Source organism: Anas platyrhynchos, chromosome 3 (assembly GCF_047663525.1).
Source record: "Anas platyrhynchos isolate ZD024472 breed Pekin duck chromosome 3, IASCAAS_PekinDuck_T2T, whole genome shotgun sequence".
Lineage (NCBI taxonomy): Eukaryota > Metazoa > Chordata > Aves > Anseriformes > Anatidae > Anas > Anas platyrhynchos.
The window spans coordinates 46,312,950-46,332,045 of record NC_092589.1 but is presented as its reverse complement, the minus strand read 5'-3'; the positions used below and the strand labels follow the sequence as shown (position 1 = coordinate 46,332,045).

The 19,096-nt window shown below is 36.3% G+C and overlaps 1 protein-coding gene across 7 annotated transcripts in view; it reads left to right on the top strand.

Annotated features, from left to right (window-relative positions):
* The window catches only part of SMOC2 (SPARC related modular calcium binding 2), a 149,370-nt gene that overhangs the window by 109,902 nt on the left and 20,372 nt on the right, over positions 1-19,096 (top strand). The window lies entirely within an intron of this gene.

The following is a 19,096-nucleotide window of genomic DNA, read 5'->3' as shown; positions in this document are numbered from 1 at the left end:
TTTTAGTGTTTAAAAGGCAGTCACAGCTATTCACATTATTTCTTACTGTTTTCATACCAGAAAAGTCAGCAAAATCCTTCAGAAATAGGCCTTTATCTTCAGATCTATGTAAAATATGTATCCACTTACAGTTTTTGAAGAGCTAACCCTTAATTTACCTCAGGAAAAATAATTATTATTATTCTCTGTTGTAGGAACACTGTTTATTGATGAGATTTTTTTTTCTGACTTTTTATGACTGTGACTTATGACTTTTTTATGACTGTGACTTTTTATGACTTTTATGACTTATGACTTATTTCTGGGTAGCTGAGATATATAGAAGTCAGTAGATTTGATTCTTTTTTGAATTGGTATTTTAAGGCCAATGAGGTTTAGTATGTTTTAGTGATGTTGTATGTAATGAGAAAATTATGACTCACTGTCAGCGATTGTAAAGAATCAGAAACAAGCAAATGATTTTATAGCAGATTGTATGTGTCATGAGAAATATCTTAGTTTAGCCACCCAAAGGAATGCCTAGTCAATAATTTTGAACTGATCATGTCCACTAGTGTTGAAACTCGTCTTGAATGAAGCAGACGTTAATGTTTTCTGTCATGAAACAAATGTAATTACAAGGGATCATATGAAAAGAAGTAAGAAACGTGAAAGATGTGTTATTATACCATATATAGTTATATGTTGTGTTCTATGCAGAAATAAGTAACTCATAGCATTAGCCATAAGCCATCCTATTGCTATCAATTAAAAAATGCCAAGCATGACCCATAAACGTAGCTATCTAGGTATGATTGGACATACAGACAGGAACTGGACTGTCAAGATAGACAAGGAAGCACTCATGCAACTTTAGACACACGTATTATTTTCTGGATTTTATCTAAAACTGTGGGATTTTCTGGATTTCATCTAGAACAAAGCCTTTGTTTTGTTTAGATAAACAAGGCAAGGTCTAGAGGTGTTGTTGTTCCTCTGAGACCATGAAGAAGACAAACAGAGCTGTGTTTTCCTCAGTGACAACTTTGCACAAGAACAATAGGTACAAACTACACTGAACGTATGTCACTTGGAAATTGCAAAGTGTTTTCCAATGATTACAGCAGTGAGACAAGTCTTCTAAAGGACTAGTAATGGGGCAGAAACTCTGGTTAGGTTTTAGGTAAACTTGATCAGTTTATGAGAGAGACAATGGGAAGGAGAGTGGCATGGCTGAGATACTTGCTCTGCATTGTCTCTTATTGCTTAAAATACTGAATATACACACGAAGAGATGGAAAGCTGCTTTACCCTAAAAATTGACTTGAGAGTATGAATTTCACAGATTTTTCCAAACTGTCTCAATTTCTTTTCATTTGCAAATAAGAGCCTGAACATGCTTGACATGCAGTTGTGCTGTTTAGCTCTTCACAGAGTTCAGCAAGAGCCATGTGTGCCACATAAATCCTCAGATGTGTGAAATCTAATAGTAAATACACCTCTGTTGACAGTCAGATTGATGATCTTTATTCACCATTTCATCAGCCAGTACTTGCTTACTGAAATTACTTACTGCTGTTGTAACATCAGAGAAGTTAGCAGGTATTTCAGGGATAATTTGGAATATATTTTACAGTCCTAACTCCATGAAACCCAATGCAAAGCTGACCACTAATTTCTGTGGAAATAAGATCAGGCCTGTTCTTCCTATGTACTCTAGTAACCTCCAACAATTTCTGTCAAAACAGCACTTGTATAGTTATAGGCTAGTATAATTACTTGATTTAATGTGTGCCTTTTTCTGTGTGAAAAGAACATAGACTCAGAAGAGAGTATAACAGAGTGAAAACTCAAGAAACAAGTTTGGCACTTAGTTCTGTAAAAGACATGACTTGTTGGTCACATCTACCTTTAAAAAAAATACTGAAAAAGCATTTGATTGTATTTGATTCTTAGAGGCAGGATGGGAAGGTGAAGATGAGTAGGTGTTTTGAAACACTTACTTCTTATTCAAACCGATAGTGCTTTTAATCAGTACAGTAATAAAGATTTATCCCGAGTCAGGATGCTTTACTGAGGAAGCAATTAACAAGAACTTTCCATGCTGTAAGCTCGTTCCTGATCATTTCATTTTTGTTAAGTTAGGCAATGGTCTTTTGATTATCTCTTTTCACTTCCGGTATTTTGCACTATGTGATCTTTAGTCCAACAAACCTTTGCAGCAGTGTGAGCTAATAGCTATCATAAATTTTATCCATGATACTGATTTTATTGCCAAAGTGATTTTATTGCAAATTTTTTTTTTTAGTTTTTAGTTTTAGTTTACTTACCCTCAAATAACCTTTGGCTTCCAAATGCTTTATATTAGTTTAAAAAAAAGCAAATACCAAAATTTCTTAACATTTCCTAAATAGTTAGGAGCTATCTAGAAAAACCTCCTTCTACACTGCAGCAGCAAAAAGTACATACCTATAGAAGTAATGGAAGGAGGAGCTTGCTTCACAGTTGAAGCTGTGTTAGATGTGTTTATTGTTCTTTCACTCTCTTAAGGTTTTCTCTTTTCCCTCTCTCAGCTAGTCTATTAAATACTCAAGATGTCATCACTCACTTGACAAATTTCTCTCTTATCAGCATAAAATGCAAACACTACATTAAGTAAAAATGAATTGAGTTTACCTTAGATAGTTATTTTGAAAAGAGGATGTGGAAAGAGGATATTGCACAAATATAGCTAGTTGTTAACAAGTAACAGGTAAAATCATACAAATGGCTGAGGCAATTCTACTTTTTAATAGGAATGAACCACTGTTGCTCAAAGTTTCTTTACTTTAAGCAGTGTTGCAAAGGCATGTTTTCATTTGTGTCGTCTACATTTAAGTACAGCATCTAAATGTTGAGTGGTGCCAGGACTGAATAAAATATGTAGGTTAACCGTGTGCTGACTTTCAAGGAATAATACATTTTTGAGAGGATGGGTTTGTTTGATTTGCAGCTTATACCCACAAAAATGTAGTAGCCCTGGGTAAAACCACTGTGACTGCTTGCTGTGTAAAACTAGAAAGATTTTGAAATAATTACTTTATTAGTCTGAATGATCTTAAATAGGATAAGATACAATGATACATCCTCAGGTGGATTAAATTGGCATAGTACTGCAGTTACACTAATTTATACCACCTGAAAACTTGAACCTACTACATGTTAAGCCAAATATTTTTAGCAATAATTTGCAAATAAAACACAGTGCAGTTTTTTGCAAACACTGATACCTTGTTAAGGCAAAATTGTAGAATGTAATGGCCCATTGGAGTTTATGGCAAAATTCCCACTGATTTAAACTGAGTTGTGAGTATATCCTCACATCCTGAGAGCAATTTAATATAAAACATCTAACACTGAAGGCTAATCTAATGTTTTTTTTAAGAATGATCCAAGCCACCTGTATCTGTTAGATTGGGCTGGAAGTTGAATAATAATAATTCTTCCCATAAGATTTCTAGTCTTCTATTTTTTTTTCCTATTTTATTTATTTATTTATTTATTTTAAGGCCAAAGAATCTTTCTGATTCTTTCTGATAAAGCTGACGTTACTTGTGGTTTTAGTTCTGTTTAGAAACTAGTTATTTTTAGATAATGAAAATGAACTCAGAAAGGAGTATAGTGAAAGTCGCACACTGGACGAGTTTTTTTACTTTTCTCACAGTGTTTTCAAATGTTCCTATTTTGACCTTTTGTTCTCCACTGTGTTATACAGTAAAATGGAATGAGCTGTGATGAGCCTGACATATTGTGATATGTGATGAGCTGACATATTCATCTGCAGTCTTTAATGCTTTATTTCAGACTTTTGAATGACTGGTGTGTTAAACCGAAAATCAGTTTTCTGCAGAAGCTGGTTGAGAGCATTTAAAAGGATATACTATGAAGGCTAGTTAAAGCTAAGTCTAGGATGATGGAGTAAGATGTAGGTGCTGCTGTGTTTTTACGAACTTATAAGTAGTAGTAGGTCAAATTCTGCCAAGCTGGAGAAATATCACTTTTTAGAACTGAATCTATACTGTCTGGGTGAAAGAGTTATGTATATTCTGTAATTTTAATAGGTGAGAATAATCTCAGGAAAACATCAGTTTAGTGAAGCTGATGGATTTTTCTGAGCAAAAAATTCTAAATAATTTTAAATTGTACTTCAGGTCATCTGGTGTTTATTTAATTTCTCTGCTTAATTTAGTAACATGTATTGTATTTGTTGGAGAGAAGATGTGGGATATTGCCAAAAAATAAGGAAAATTCTTATGCAAATTTCATGTAAAACTATCTGTGAGAAGACTTTCCCATGTGCATGGGGTGGTCTCTCCTAGGGAACACTAGGGGATTCCATATGTTGGGAGTTACATTTTATATTACTATTTATTTCTAAATTCTTAATAATATGTACAACATAAAAGTAACACATTTCTTAATCTAGTCATTCTATCAAACTTTGAAATTCTTGAATTGTGTTGAGCAGATGACTTCCCTGTAGATTGGATCTTCCAAACTAAGGTCTGCCTCAAATTAGCAAGGTACACAACAAAATTAGGCAGAGGGAATTGAAGTCAAGCATTTAAACTCATATCACTTAAAGTGTATTCTAGGTAACATATTTCAGTGTTTTCTTCACTGAGTGCCACAGACAACATGTAGGCATATGAATGTTTCTGTACCCAGGAAGGAAATCTCTAGTTTTGGAGCCCATACTTATAAGTAAGGTATGACTCTGCTCTGTCTCAGGGTGGTGTAGGCTACAAAGATGATGGCTCCTGACCATGACCAGTCTTTGCAGAAGGCAGCTCCTGACCACAGAGAGACTTGTGAGGTCACTTAGGTTGTAAGAAGTAAAGTTCTCATACCTGCTAGCCCTCCTAGAGGGACCTTAGATCAGTGTTCTCCAAATTTAAATACATTATTAAACATACACAAAAACATACACAAAAATAGAAATTAGAGAAGGATGAGATTAAAATGACATAAACAAAATTTCAATTAAAAATATATTTATTAGTGGTACTTCTTTTTTTTTTTCTTTTTTTTTTTTTTTGTTTTTCTTCCCTGCACCCCAATGGATTCTTTTGCAAAGCCCCTGGGGAGTGCACACAGCATTTTGGAGACTACTGTCTTAAACAGTGGGTAACTTATGTGTTCATAAAGCTAGTCTTGCCTCTGTTTTAAGCACCTGGAAGCAAGGGATTTGTCTATGCAAGTATGCAAGGGAGTAAGACATGATAGTGTAAAGGGAGCGTGACGGACCATTCAGCTAATTTGCCTCAAGGGCAAATATTTTTCTTATTAGAAAAGTATGCATCAAATGTAAGAAAGATCAATTTTAAACTCCACTGTGTATGAGGGCCAGAGAAACTTTGGACAATCCTTATATAGTTATATACGGATATATAGTTATAATTTGGATAACCCTTAGTATAGTTATAGTGTATTGTTAACCTGGGAATTATTCTTGTTACCAAGACCTGACATTTGAAATATAAGTGAAAAAATTTGAAAAGTATTATGGGAAATGTGATTTTGCCACCACAACATTCTTTAATTTGAAATACCATTATCTTTTGTGAACCAAAAATAAAGAAACCCAAATGACTGGAAGACACACTAGCTTGAGAGAGGGACACAATATCAAGCTGGATTTTCAGTCTTAACTGGGTTTCTATGGTTTTGTGGCTTTATGTCAGACCATTAATTTTGTTTATCTTTCATTTTGGTTTGTTTAAATTTCTTGTTTTCTTTACTGCAGTATGTTTTTTAAAGTTCCTATAGTTGTGATACTTCCTCTCTATACAAAAGGATAATTTGGGAGGGCAAACTGTAGATTGGAAATGACAGTGCTATATACACTGCAACTGTAATACTATCTACTACAATCTACTGACTTGGATGAATGTGCAGACTCAGTAAGTCCATATACTAAAAGTCCTGAAAATGTCATTTTTTATTAAAAAAAAAAAATCTTTACTTCTACATATTTTCTTTTCCTGAGATGCTGTTCTCAATTAACCCAACTAGAATCCAGCAAAATGCATCAGTTGCATTGAAGTTCCAGTAGATTTCTACTGGTGAAATAAGATTAGCATTTCACTCTTATTTTTTCTTTCCTGGTAATTTTGCAGCTCTCCAAAAAGCCTTGCTTCAGATGTTTCACATTATTTTTTTTTGATCCTACAGCATTTCTGTAAAAAGATGAGTATTTTGGGGTTTTGATATCACTAAGAAGTATCTGAAAGGTTTCTGTTTTTAATACTTGAGGTTTATTCAGTGGCACAATAAGTGTCCAAATTAACAAAATTGTCATCTTTGCTTACCCATTGTGAGCCAGATTTTGAATTCTCGAATTGGACAAAGTATGGATCACTGCCCTTCCTCCTTGCAACACCAAACCAAAAACTTCTTTACATCCAGTGCCTAAGGTCTGCCAATCACTGTGTTTGTACTCTGCTGGTCTGTGGTTTAAGACGTGCTATGAATTTTAAGATTTTACTTAATTAAAATGTCTTGATGTATGTCTCTTGTACAGTCAGTCAATTTACTTATGAACAAGAAAAATCCCTTAGAACTCTTTGGTAAATACAGTTTTGTTGAATTCACAGTTTGTTTGTTTGTTTGAATTCACAGTTTTTTGTTTTTTCTGGTTTCACAGTCTACTACTGACTCAGTTCACAGCTATTGTTTTGTCCTATGGATCTTCATAAACTTAGTTTAATTTTGGCATTTAAACATTTGTTCCCAAAAATCATGCATGAGAGGTATTTAACTCATATCATTTATTTCACATCCATGTGTTTGTTAAGAGAAAGGCAGTTTTTCTAACTGCTCAATTTTCTCCCTATTGTAATGGCTTTATTTACTGTTCCAATGGGATATTCAGCACTGACGCTGAACAGTTTATACTTTGTGGAGCAAAACTCATGATTTAAATTATGGGTGAATTGTGTGTAGATAATTACAGTTTGCTTTTGGTTGTTGGCTCTGCGTCTTCTTTTTCCAAAGTTAAAGAGAATTAATCAGAAATGCTCAAACCACGATGATGCAAGACCCGCAGCCAAACAGCTATCATATAAAGTTGACTTACTTCAAAGACATCCTTTTAAAAAAAGAAAGTGATAGAGGCTTGAATTGCTTTTCCTTTTGAGGTATGTTTCACTATACTGTTACAGTTACTCTGCCTCTGACCTGAGCACCTCAGATTTTGAAAAGTACCAGACTGATTCCTGGCCAAAATATTGAGGTCCCACTGCTGGTCTACCTGATTTTGCTTACTGTAGTTTCATATTGTTCTTTGCTTCCTCTATGGAGTCTAGTGCTGGTACCGAGTAGAAAATAGTCTTATCTTACCACACATTCTTAGATGCTTAAATTATTAAAAATTTGCTTGTTTTTAAAAGTATTGATTAAATAATTGAGTTTTTCTGATTATAATATGGATTATATGCCTTCCTTCCCATGAGCTTCAAATTGTTAGGTCAATTGGTATGTAACTTTCTCCACTGAGCTGAGATTTAAATGGATTATATTTTTATGATGTAAACATCTTTTTGGCTGGATGAGCTAATATTTAAAATGTCCCCTTCTGTTATTGGATATTAAAGCTCTGGGTTGCCTAGTCTGAAGTCCATGATTTAAAAAAATATTTGAAGTTTCTGGCTGATTTGGCTGAGTCTGTAGCTATCATACTGAGCCTTTTACAGCTTTATTTACTAAGAGATACTTGCCCAACACGCTCTATACTAAGACCTGCTTAGTTAAAGGCTATAACTGTGATCAGGAATTGTTAATGCAAAGCTGGTGCAAACCTCCACAGCAGTGATGGCAGAACTGAGTAAGCACACGGATAAAGGTCTGCCTAGAGCCTGGCTCCTCCTGTGGCAAGGGTGGGAGAGGTGATGCTTAACTTTGAGATGCTGAGGGGTGTTGTAGGGCCAGCCTTGCTCCCATAATGCTGGGGAATGCTTATTTCCCCTTCCAAAGCAGTAGCCATGTTTTCTAAGGTATGAGGCTGTAGGAGGAAGCCCAACTTCTTCCTGCATCTCAAGATAGCCTAAGCTATCTGGAGTGGCCAGATATCTTTCCACTACCAGAGGCTTCATTTAGGTCAGTGACAGCTCGGTGAATGACCCTTTCCACATATCAAAGTCCATTACAGTTATCCTGTGCTGGAAGCTTGAGACATCATCTGTGGGGGATCCTCACCAGGCAAAGATGTGGTTGTCAAAGAAGAGATCTGAGTGACTGTAGAGGTTCATACAACACCAGGGCATCTGATGGATGGGATGAGGGGTACAAAGCACAGACTGCCAAGGTGGCCAAGAAGGCCAACGGCATCCTGGCTTGTATCAGAAACACTGTGACCAGCAGGGCTAGGGAGGTGATCGTCCCCCTGTACTCGGCTCTGGTGAGGCCGCACCTCGAGTACTGTGTTCAGTTTTGGGCCCCTCGCTACAAGAAGGACATCGAGGTGCTTGAGCGGGTCCAAAGAAGGGCGACGAAGCTGGTGAGGGGCCTGGAGAGCAAGTCCTATGAGGAGCGGCTGAAGGAGCTGGGCTTGTTCAGCCTAGAGAAGAGGAGGCTCAGGGGTGACCTTATTGCTCTGTATAAGTACATTAAAGGAGGCTGTAGAGAGGTGGGGGTTGGCCTGTTCTCCCATGTGCCTGGTGACAGGACGAGGGGGAATGGGCTAAAGTTACGCCAGGGGAGTTTCAGGTTAGATGTTAGGAAGAATTTCTTTACTGAAAGGGTTGTGAGGCACTGGAACGGGCTGCCCAGGGAGGTGGTGGAGTCACCATCCCTGGAAGTCTTCAAAAGACGTTTAGATGTAGAGCTTAGGGATATGGTTTAGTGGGGACTGTTAGTGTTAGGTTAGAGGTTGGACTCGATGATCTTGAGGTCTCTTCCAACCTAGAAATTCTGTGTGATTCTGTGTGTGACTGGTATTGCATGTGCTGACTGAGTAAGGGTGCCCACGCTGTAACACAAAGAATTATTTAGCAATGACTAGTGGTAGCTTAGGGAGGACATTGGGCTAAGGCAGGACTTTTTAGTGACTGTGTGTATCTACTGGTCAGACCTCCTTGTGAAGAGGGAGTTCTGCTGTAATTAGTCCTGTATTTGCTGACACCACTGCAATAACTTCAGAGCAGCAGAGCACAGAGGATTCTGTCTCTTTAACCTACAACAGTCTTCTTGGGCTTTTGGATTTAGTAACTTAAATATTATTACCCTATTGTCTGACTACATGATTATATTGTAGTCTCCCAGTAGGCAGCTTTGTTCCAGAGGAAAGAAGGCCTGTGAGTTATTTTTCAAGGCTCTGCAGATCACATTTATTTCCTGTACAGTCCCTTCTGTCCATCTCCCCATCCTGTCTTTAATTACTAATGGTCTGGTAACAGTTAGTCACATTTCTTTATTCTTGCCTCAATTTGTATTTATTTCTTAATGAAAGAATGTCTTCCCCCCAACCTAAAAATTATTAATAAACAAATACTAGTATCTGGAAGAAAAAAAAAAAAAAAGCTCAAACACATAACTAAAGAACAGCCTTAGCTTCCAGTTATGTGTGAGTTTGTCCAAAAAAATTACAGTGGAAACATTTGAGCTACTAGTAAAGTACCAGTGAAAGACACAGCTGTGTCACAGCTAGCAAAAGAGAAAACCTGGCTAATTAAAGGTGATGCTACTGGCTCAGCAATAGCATTTCATTCATTGCTGTATTTAATATTAACCTATAATTTAATGTTTATTTTAAAGGGCTATATTAGGACTGATAAACACTGACTTAATTTGCTTCTCAGCATTAAAAAAAATGCTGGAGGCTATGCCAAAGAATATAAATTCTGTCTCTCACCTCACTTGTTGCTATCCTCCGTTTTCAGCCAAATCCGTTGTTAAGTGCAGCAGCCATGCCTGCTGTGCTGCTCTGTGCCACTGGGTCCTGCTTTCAGTGGAAGGTGAGAAAGTCCCTGGAGCAGGACACCTCCAGGGGTCCCTCCAGAGAGAGAGAATGTTCTCCTGTGTTTGACTGGCTTCCCTGAGGGCTGTCACCCAACAGCTGTATATTTGAAACATCTGGAAAAAAAAAATCATGGTTAGAGCTAATTTAAAGAGGGTTAATATTTTATTTGTCTTTTCCTGAGAAATTTCTAACCACTCTATAAATCTCTGCTTATATTTAACAGTTCTCTACCTTCACACAGTTGCAAGGATATCTCTGAAATGTTTATAGGAAGGAGCCCACCCATTAACAAAAATCAGAACAGTGAATTTTCTACCTAAAAGGAAACGCTATCTTGCAAGACAGTGAAAGTTTGGACAGACTTGGTAATGCCATAGTAGATTAGCCTGTAACAAGCAGATGTATACAGCCCTCCTGGATGAAACTCAGAATACATTACTAGTCAAATCACACTTAGCAAACAGAATAGGGAAATCTATCTTATCTTTGTAGTCATCACACCAAAGAGGGGGAAAGAAACCCACACAGCACTCAGTCTTCCCCATCAAGCAAATGGTCATTTTTATAATTAGAATATTAGGGATTTTAAAATAAAAATATTCAGTGAGTTCATATATATATACAATCTTATAATAGAATTATGTATTGATGTCCCATTGGTATCTTTTTATGGTTGTATGATGTCTTTCTGGAAATGCCAATCTCCATTGACTGTAGAGAGAGCATGTATGAGCAACATCAGTAGTTGAATATACTTTGATAGTTCAAATTAAATAGTGTAATTCACACTTTACCTGAGCAGTTCATGAATATGAACAGTTGTGTTTTTCTCCAGTCAGATACAATTTGGCTTTGTCTGTACTGTGGTTGATAGTATTTAGCTAGGATTAAATCATGCTGCAACATTTCTTTCTTGTGCTGTTCTACCTGGAAGTACTTTTAGCACAGAAATAAGTTTAAAAAATACTAGTAGGTTATAAGAGCACCTGTTTGAAAAACATTTATTTTTTTCATATATTCCTTTATCTCATTTAAGAAGTATTTAGAATTTTACCTACACTGTGGATATAGTGGGCTGGTAAGGGAAGGAGCAATGACTAGTGGCCTCCTGAAACAAATTTAGTCTGATGAAGTCTTGAATTTCATTCTTCTTAAACTTGCACTTTCACTTCATATGCTCAGACCTGCTTCCTGTTGTCAAACACCCAAGCTGCATGGATAAATGCTTTGTACTTCAAGAGCTTTCTGTTGACCAGTGATCGGGTGCTTAAATGCACACGGTGGTTAGCCTTCCCTGGGGTAACAGAGATGCTCTGGAATCAAGGGCTGTGAGCCCTTTCTTTCTACTTAACATTACATTAACTATTTTATTTTATTTTTTCCTTTATCTAAAATCAAAGAGACAAAGAGGGAAATACATTCTTACAAAATATTTTGATGCAGCCATTTAAGTTTAATATCTGAAAGTGTAAACAGTGTATGTTAAACAGATTTGTTTCTTTTAGAAAGGACTCACAGAAAATATATCTGAGTCAAGTCAAGATAGTTCTTGCCTTTTAAAAGGAGTCCGTAATTTACAATGAAAATACATCAGACCCTTTTAAAGCAGCTGCTTTTAAATACATGACTATAGATACTGAGATATTGTCTGTGCTCTGTATAAAATCCTAGCATAACCAGAGTGAGCCTTTGATCACATTGGAACCTGAAAGGGATTAAAATACTTGTTCTCATTAAACAAACTTTGACTCTGTCTTTCTAAAGCTACTAAGCTTCAAGAAATGCATTAACAAAATCTTGATATAATTTCTGGTACAGTGAAGACATGGGAGAGGTATCTCATAATAACTAGGGGCAACTGGATTGCAATTCTTGGGTGAGGAGTAGAAAAAACAACACACAAAGATGGGAAGATTGATGTAGTATAAGTTCAGTGTTTTCTACCAGAATGCCTGCAGTTATCATTTTGCAATCTGACAGATGGCAGGAAAAAACCTCATATGACTGAACAGAAAAGGTGAAAATCTTTTAGTCTGCCAGAGCTGTAATCATAATGAAAAATGACACCTGAACCTTATCGTGACAGTGAGTAGGAATCACATAATAAGATATTATTTCCTTTAAGAGGCATGGTATGGGCCTTCTCCTTTTCCATCTGATAGAGTATATACTGAATGAAAACATGCCGTTGATTTGTAAGGCTGTTCCCTGTAAAATGGATGTCTTGCACTGTCTTGTTTTCATTTTTGGATACAAGTCCTCCTTGATTATCTAGCAGAAACAGCTCTCATGCTTAATCTGCAGATAGGGAGATATAAGTATTTTCATTTCTGAATAGATGTATATCTACAGCTATATTTTCAAGAAGGAATAGCAAAGTTTGGGCACTTATTCCTTGCATGTAGTTACTTGGAGAAGTGTTCCAGTTTTGAAACAGAATAAGTACTTAGTTCCCAGTGAGTTTGGTGGGATTTTCAGTTCCCAGAAACTTTGCAAATATCCTGTACTGATAATGAACCACCCTAGTAATTTTGTGTTTTGTATCAAACCGTGACTTGCTCAAATCCAGGCAGAGTTATGAGGTTAGGGCTTATGAAATACTAAGCCAGTACAAGACTTCCCAATTCCTAATGTTTTGTGTAATTTATAATGCAGATGTATAATACAGAAATGACATCAGTTTTGGCTTCTGAGTAATGACTGAAAGTGTTTAGCAGTGAGTTTAGCTCACTTGACAAGAAAAATGAACACGATGAAGTCAAAACTTTTTATACTCTGATCTCAGATCAGTATGTATATTTTTTCTGAAGAAATTGTTTAGATTTTAGCCTGCTGCATAAATCTTTTTTGTTCACTTGCTTTTGAGGAAAAGGCTGTCTCTGACAAAGAGTATATTCAATGTTTGTGTTTTCTAGACACTAGCATGGCTTGCATGGAAAGACCAGTGACAGTTTGTGAGAGGAAGTCCAACATACTACATAGAATAAAACAGTACATCAAATATCTAGTGATTACAAGATTTATTTAGGACAAATCTGTATGTTGCATGCACTCTGATGGAGATTATCCATGGACCTACCTAGGTCCTAATGGAAGATTGCTTTGACACTAACCCACCTGTCCAGAAAGAGTTTGTTGCTGACAGTCTGTCGCTTCTAAATATATCTTTGAAACTACCTGAAGTATCAGAATGGGACACTGAGAAAAAGCACACTTCATTCCTATGACATAGACTAGAAATGAATTTGTGAATGCTAATACATGTTTTGAGCTTTCCTGACAGTGGAACTGGTTAGCAGTGTAAGGGACAAAATAAGTGTTGAATGTTGTCACTGAGGTTGGCTTTACTTTAGAAAGCAAAATATCAAGCTTAGGCAGGGTTTGCAGCTGAGGTTCAAAGGTTATGTCCTCCTAGTCATGTAGTTACAAAGGCACAATTGACTGTATGTGTTGTATCTTGGTAAGGAAGTGCTTAAAGCCTTGTCACAGCCACAGATAAAAGGCATACCTGCCACTACTGATATGGAGAACCTGGAAACAGAAAAATGCTTGGGAATTCTATGTGCTTAGTATAGTTAATTATTTGTACCACAGTATTTTATAGGAATGCCTTGTGCAGAGATCCCAGTGTTCTGAGCACTATACAAACAATGAACAACAAAATGATCCCTGGAAATTTTACAGTCCATCTGATTGCAAAGCCACTTGGACAATGAGTGGACAGATGCCATCAATTGAAGAGGCAGTGAAAGTTCCTGCCAATTCCTCAAAGTGCTTCAGTCTGCCAACATGCGTCACCTCTATTTCACATTGACTCAGCTTAAGCCAGCTGGCTTTTCACCAGAGCCCTTTTTGCATCAGGTATTTAGACAGCAGAGAATGCATTTATTTGGAATCAGTGAGGAGATGTAGACGTTCATAAAGATGAATGTATGCAAGACTATCTCATTGGTTTCATAACATATAATGTTATTGCTTGTGTTCCGTACAACTTGTAGGCTCCCACAACTGAGAGCCCTCGAGGAGGAAACAAAATTACTCCATACAAACATCTGGGAATTCTTTCAAAGGATTCAGAATGCTTCACAAGATTCAGAAATTTGCTTCTCTATAGCTCAGCAGGAGTGCTACTGTTCATAGATTCCTGATGTTGGCATATGGCAGAAATCCATGAATAATTTTGGGAAATAAATTATTCACGAATTTTGCCCTTTATGCTTGTGAAGTTTTTGAATTTGCTTGCTATCTAGAAATTTCTTCTGGTAAAAATTCTTGCTCTGTATGTCATCCACAAGCAATTCACCGTAAATATTCCTAAAATACAATTCATGGTCTGCCTAACCCTGATCCTGAAAAAACTTACTCACATTCTTGTTGTGATTAGTCCCGTTAAAATCAAAGGAACCTTTACATGTGGTTGTAAAGTTAAGCCTAGCCATAAGAGTTTGTAGGATGAAGGTTTAGGTTGGTTCCATAACCCTTGATATTCTACATGCTATGTAGTCTCTGATTGCAAAATGAGATACAGGCACTCAGAACCTATAGAAAGTTAGGATTTTTCAGTCCCTGGTACCATTCTTATTCCCTAAATCAAGATTAACAGAATACACCCATATGAATCTGAATGAGTACATAATTCAGATTTGCTGATTTGTGATCCAACTTGAAATCAGCTTTGGAACACAGCAAAACAAATGCAACACAAAGATTATTAAACCCAATTCATCTATAAATCAGAATGAATACTCATAAAATTTTGAATGATTTATTCAGCACTATAGAACCTTCTATACTGTGAACTTTACAATGGTTAAAAACACCAGTAAGCAAAGAGTTTGTAGGTTTTATGGCCATCCACAGTAACAATAGAAAATATTTACTAGAGCTAGGCAGATTTGTTCAAAGAAAATAAAACCTGAAGTTTGGGAAAAAAAATAAATAAAAATGTTAACTGAAGAAAAAAGCAGCATTTAGGCATAGTTATTGAGTGGCACATTCACTTGTATATTTAGCTGTATTATATGTATTATATAAGTGGTGGTGAAAAGAATATACTGCATTTTGTATTTAAGTGATAAATTGCATTTGGGATTCAGTTCTATGATCTCACTTGCCTTTTGCTGTTATTCCCATGAATTTTCAACATTTCAAACAGGAAATCATAAAAAACAAGTAAACTCCATTAGTTGCTTACGTTTGTGCATTTAAAAAATCACCAGTGACTAAAAAGAGTTACCATTCCATGTATGCTGGAGATTCCATTCTCACAATTTAAATGCAGAGAGGTTACTTTTAAATAGTCATGAAACAAGATCTCTGAATCACTGAAAAGAGAAGATTCCTGTCTCTGCATTAAGATATACAGCATATATTTCCACTGTTGAAAATTTTTCAGAGTATCTGTTATTTGATCCATTAGACTTTGAATGCAGAAAGTCAATTTTAAGTCATTTAGAGAAGTATTTTATTAGTGTTTTTTTTTTTTTTTTTTTTTTTTTTTTTTCTTGCACTGAGATCTGTGTAGGCAAATTCACAGTATCAGAGAAAGAGGAAAGAGCTGGAAGGATATAAAAATAGTTCTTATAAAATGTTTTAAACTCTCTAAAATAATTATAAAAAAGACTTATGGATTCCCCCCCAAAACAAACAAACAAATAAACAAACAAATACCACCACCAAAAAAAGAAAAAACAAAACAAACAAACAAACAAAAAAACCAAAAACACCACAAACAAACAAAAAAACACCATGTGGCTTGCACAGCATTTGTGAATGTGCACTGGGCTATGAAGTTTCTACTGGCATTTCATTGGGGTGATATGTGCTTGTAATTTCACCACTCAGCAATAGTGTGATTCTGATTTGCACAGATTAAAAGCTTTTATACAATAGATTACATGGCCCTGTATTTAAATCTGTATTTATACTAACCTGCACATGCACACACACACATTCTCTTACACCTCTCAACTCACCTTCCTATGAAAATGTCTTAAACGTGTTCTACTTGTGCATAGATTGAAGTCAGCTCAGTGAAGAGTTTTCTCATGTATTGAATTGAACTGATTTAAATCTAATTGAATTCTGTAAACTGCATGCTATTTTTGCTGCTTGTCATTAGTTGTTGTGAGATACTTTAGAGAAATAAAATTTTATTTAGCATCATTCAAGTTAACTGTACTATTCAAATTTAAGAAATTAGTGGTTTTGCTACCAGGATTTTTTACTATGTTAATTGTCACTTTTTTAAGAATTAGAAAAACAAGCAGATGAATACAGTGATAATAGTTCTTCTAACATTAGCTGATATCATCCAGATGATTGTATAGGTATCTGCTTGAAAATAGCTTGTAATTGACTTGGTAAATTGTAGTTTATTGGTATGTTTGGTAGTTGCTATAAAGAAGCTTTATTATTTTATTTAATATATAATACTATAGATCAAAATCTGCCCCTAATTCCTTGCTTTGATTGAAAACTGTAAAATTCTCACTGTGAACTGTTTGGCTAGTCAGGGTTTAAAGTGGAATAAATGACAGTGATAAACAAACTGAACAGAACATCTACCAGTCCCTACATAGAGCTTGATATGAATTGGAGAACTCTGATATTTTTATTAGCATTTTTATTTCACAGAACGGAAGAAATAAATGAGGTTCAGTAGCAAGAGTTGTCAGAAGGTTTCCAGAAGTGCAAGTGTTACAAACCATGGATCTCTCATGAACCCTGACTTTTGCTAGAGAGTGGTGCTGGGACTTCGATTGTGGGTGTTATTGTCTTCTGCTCTCCAGAAGTCTGAATGGAGGTCATTCCTCCATATCTGCTCCCTGCTCAGATGCCAGACTCTGGAGGGGCTACAGGGGATGAGACCAGAGTGACATCAGCCATCTGCACCCCTGTGCTGAGATATGTTGGCTAGCTCCTTCCACATGGCAGGGGCCAGCTTGCTCAGGCATGAGGCTGGGTTGGGGGAAGATGTGCTGAATGACATTTTTTAAAAATCTTTTCCTGTTGTGAGACCTAGCAGGGGTTTTAAACTAGTCCTTTATCAGAAGCGAATTACATGGGCCAGCCTACATTTCCCACAGGCACATGTATTTGCCTTCATTTTTTGCATAAAGGTTGCGGTGTGACCCATTCCTTGTGATGGGGATGGAGTTCCCCTATGTTGTGTTAGTGACCTTGACAGCCTCAGGTGATGTCAGGTTCACTACATATATGATGTGATACCTTGGGTCTATCCACACTTCCCATTTATCAATGATTTTCAATCATTTTGGAGGTGTTAAGTGGTAGTTTACCATGTACAGTTGTTGAAATGGCTGATTGGGCCACATTTTTTTTTTTTTTGGTACCAGCTTTTCATACTTATCTTCCAGATTTCTCATGCAGACCTATTAACAAACTGGAGTCTACTTTAGGATGGGAGAAAATGTAACTTTTCAGCCCTTACAACTATAACTGTCTTGACATCTTTTCTCACAAAAAGGCATATTTTCTGAAAAAAATATGGTTGATGTATCTTATGCTGTATATAATTCAAAGGACTACTTTCTGTATACAATATTTTTTTTTTTCCTAGTTAATTAAGAACTTTTGGTAAACATCTCTTTTCCTCCTTAATCATTTAGCAGAATCCAAGTTTTCAGATCTGCTTGTGCAAAGCATACTTTAGTGTAATTAGAAGACCAGCTGGGCTGCAGAGGCTGAAGTTATCTAAACTACATAAACAGCACCTACAGAGAGTTCATGTTCTGGATGTCACTGATATGGCTGTATCAATTTGAAACAAAGTCATGGATAAAAATAATTGATATTAGATATACAATCCCAATGTCAGATTTTGAAGCAAATCATTCTTTGACTGAACTTAGTTCAGTTCCTACTGAATCAAAAGAAGCTAGTGTCTCTGATAGAAAGAAATTACTTTTGTTTCCTGAATTACTTTATTTTATTATTATTATTTTTTTCATAAAAATATGAGCTTTTTTTGTTGTTTGTTTTCAAACATTAAAATACCAGCCTGCTATGAATTCTTTGAAATCATGTTCTCTGATTTGACTGCTCACTTTGACACAATACTGACTTCATCCTTTGTCTACTGTGCTTCTTTCTCCCTTGCTCATGCTTCGTGATTAAAAATTCAAGGCAAACTGAGCCACAACATCTGTGTCTCACATGTTCTCACATGTTCATTACTTCTATGAGCTGTGCAGGATTTCTCTGTAGGATTTTGTTCACTAGATGTGTTTTTCAGTAGGGATTACAAAAAAACCTACTCATTTGAAGTTCCTATAAAAAATCAATTTCTTGCGATACATATTTTGACCCCTGTATTAAAAGGGTGCACAGTTCTCTTGGAGCCAAGCTTGTGGTTCAAGGCATATATCATACAATCTTATTGCAAACTTGGCAAGTGAATCAAGCAAAGAGATTAATGTACAGTGGCTGGACATGTAAGGTCTAGAAATCAGGCTTTAATCTACAGTTCCCCATATGACTTGGTGAAAAAGAAGTCATACTGCTGTGGTGCTGGCATTTCCGATGTTTGGAAAAACAGGGTCACTGTTCATCTTGAGTTGTTTTTACTTTTGAAGTTCATTAATTTCCTTGACACAGGCAGGTGGCTCAGTGAAACTAGGGTTATTTGGGAAATCTTCTGGGAGAGTGAAAACTGTACAGTTTATTCTACAGTGAAACCTTGTTTTGTCAAATTCCTCAGCTGCTTGTGCTTTAAGCTTGCAGACCTAGCTAAGCATTTGGGTGAATGCTTTATTGTTGCTAGCTCTCGTTCATCTCTAGCTGTGGGGTATCTTGTGGGCAGGCTTTGCTTGATAGTCGCCTCGTGTGAAAGGTTGGAGGGGGAAGGGGTTATGTGAGCAGATACACACTGCTCTGATTCTTTGCAATTGGCCCAAGGAAAGTCACCCTGGGAAGCAGGTCAAAAACATTTTTTTTTTCTTTATGAGAAGAGAGACATGCATTTCTTATCGTAAAACTATTAAATGATTAAATGAATGAGTCTATTAAACCTGGGCTCCTCATTCCAAATCAAACTTGTTCTGGAAATAGGGTGAAAAAAAGAAAATATCTATGCTAGATTTGATTCTAATTGTAATA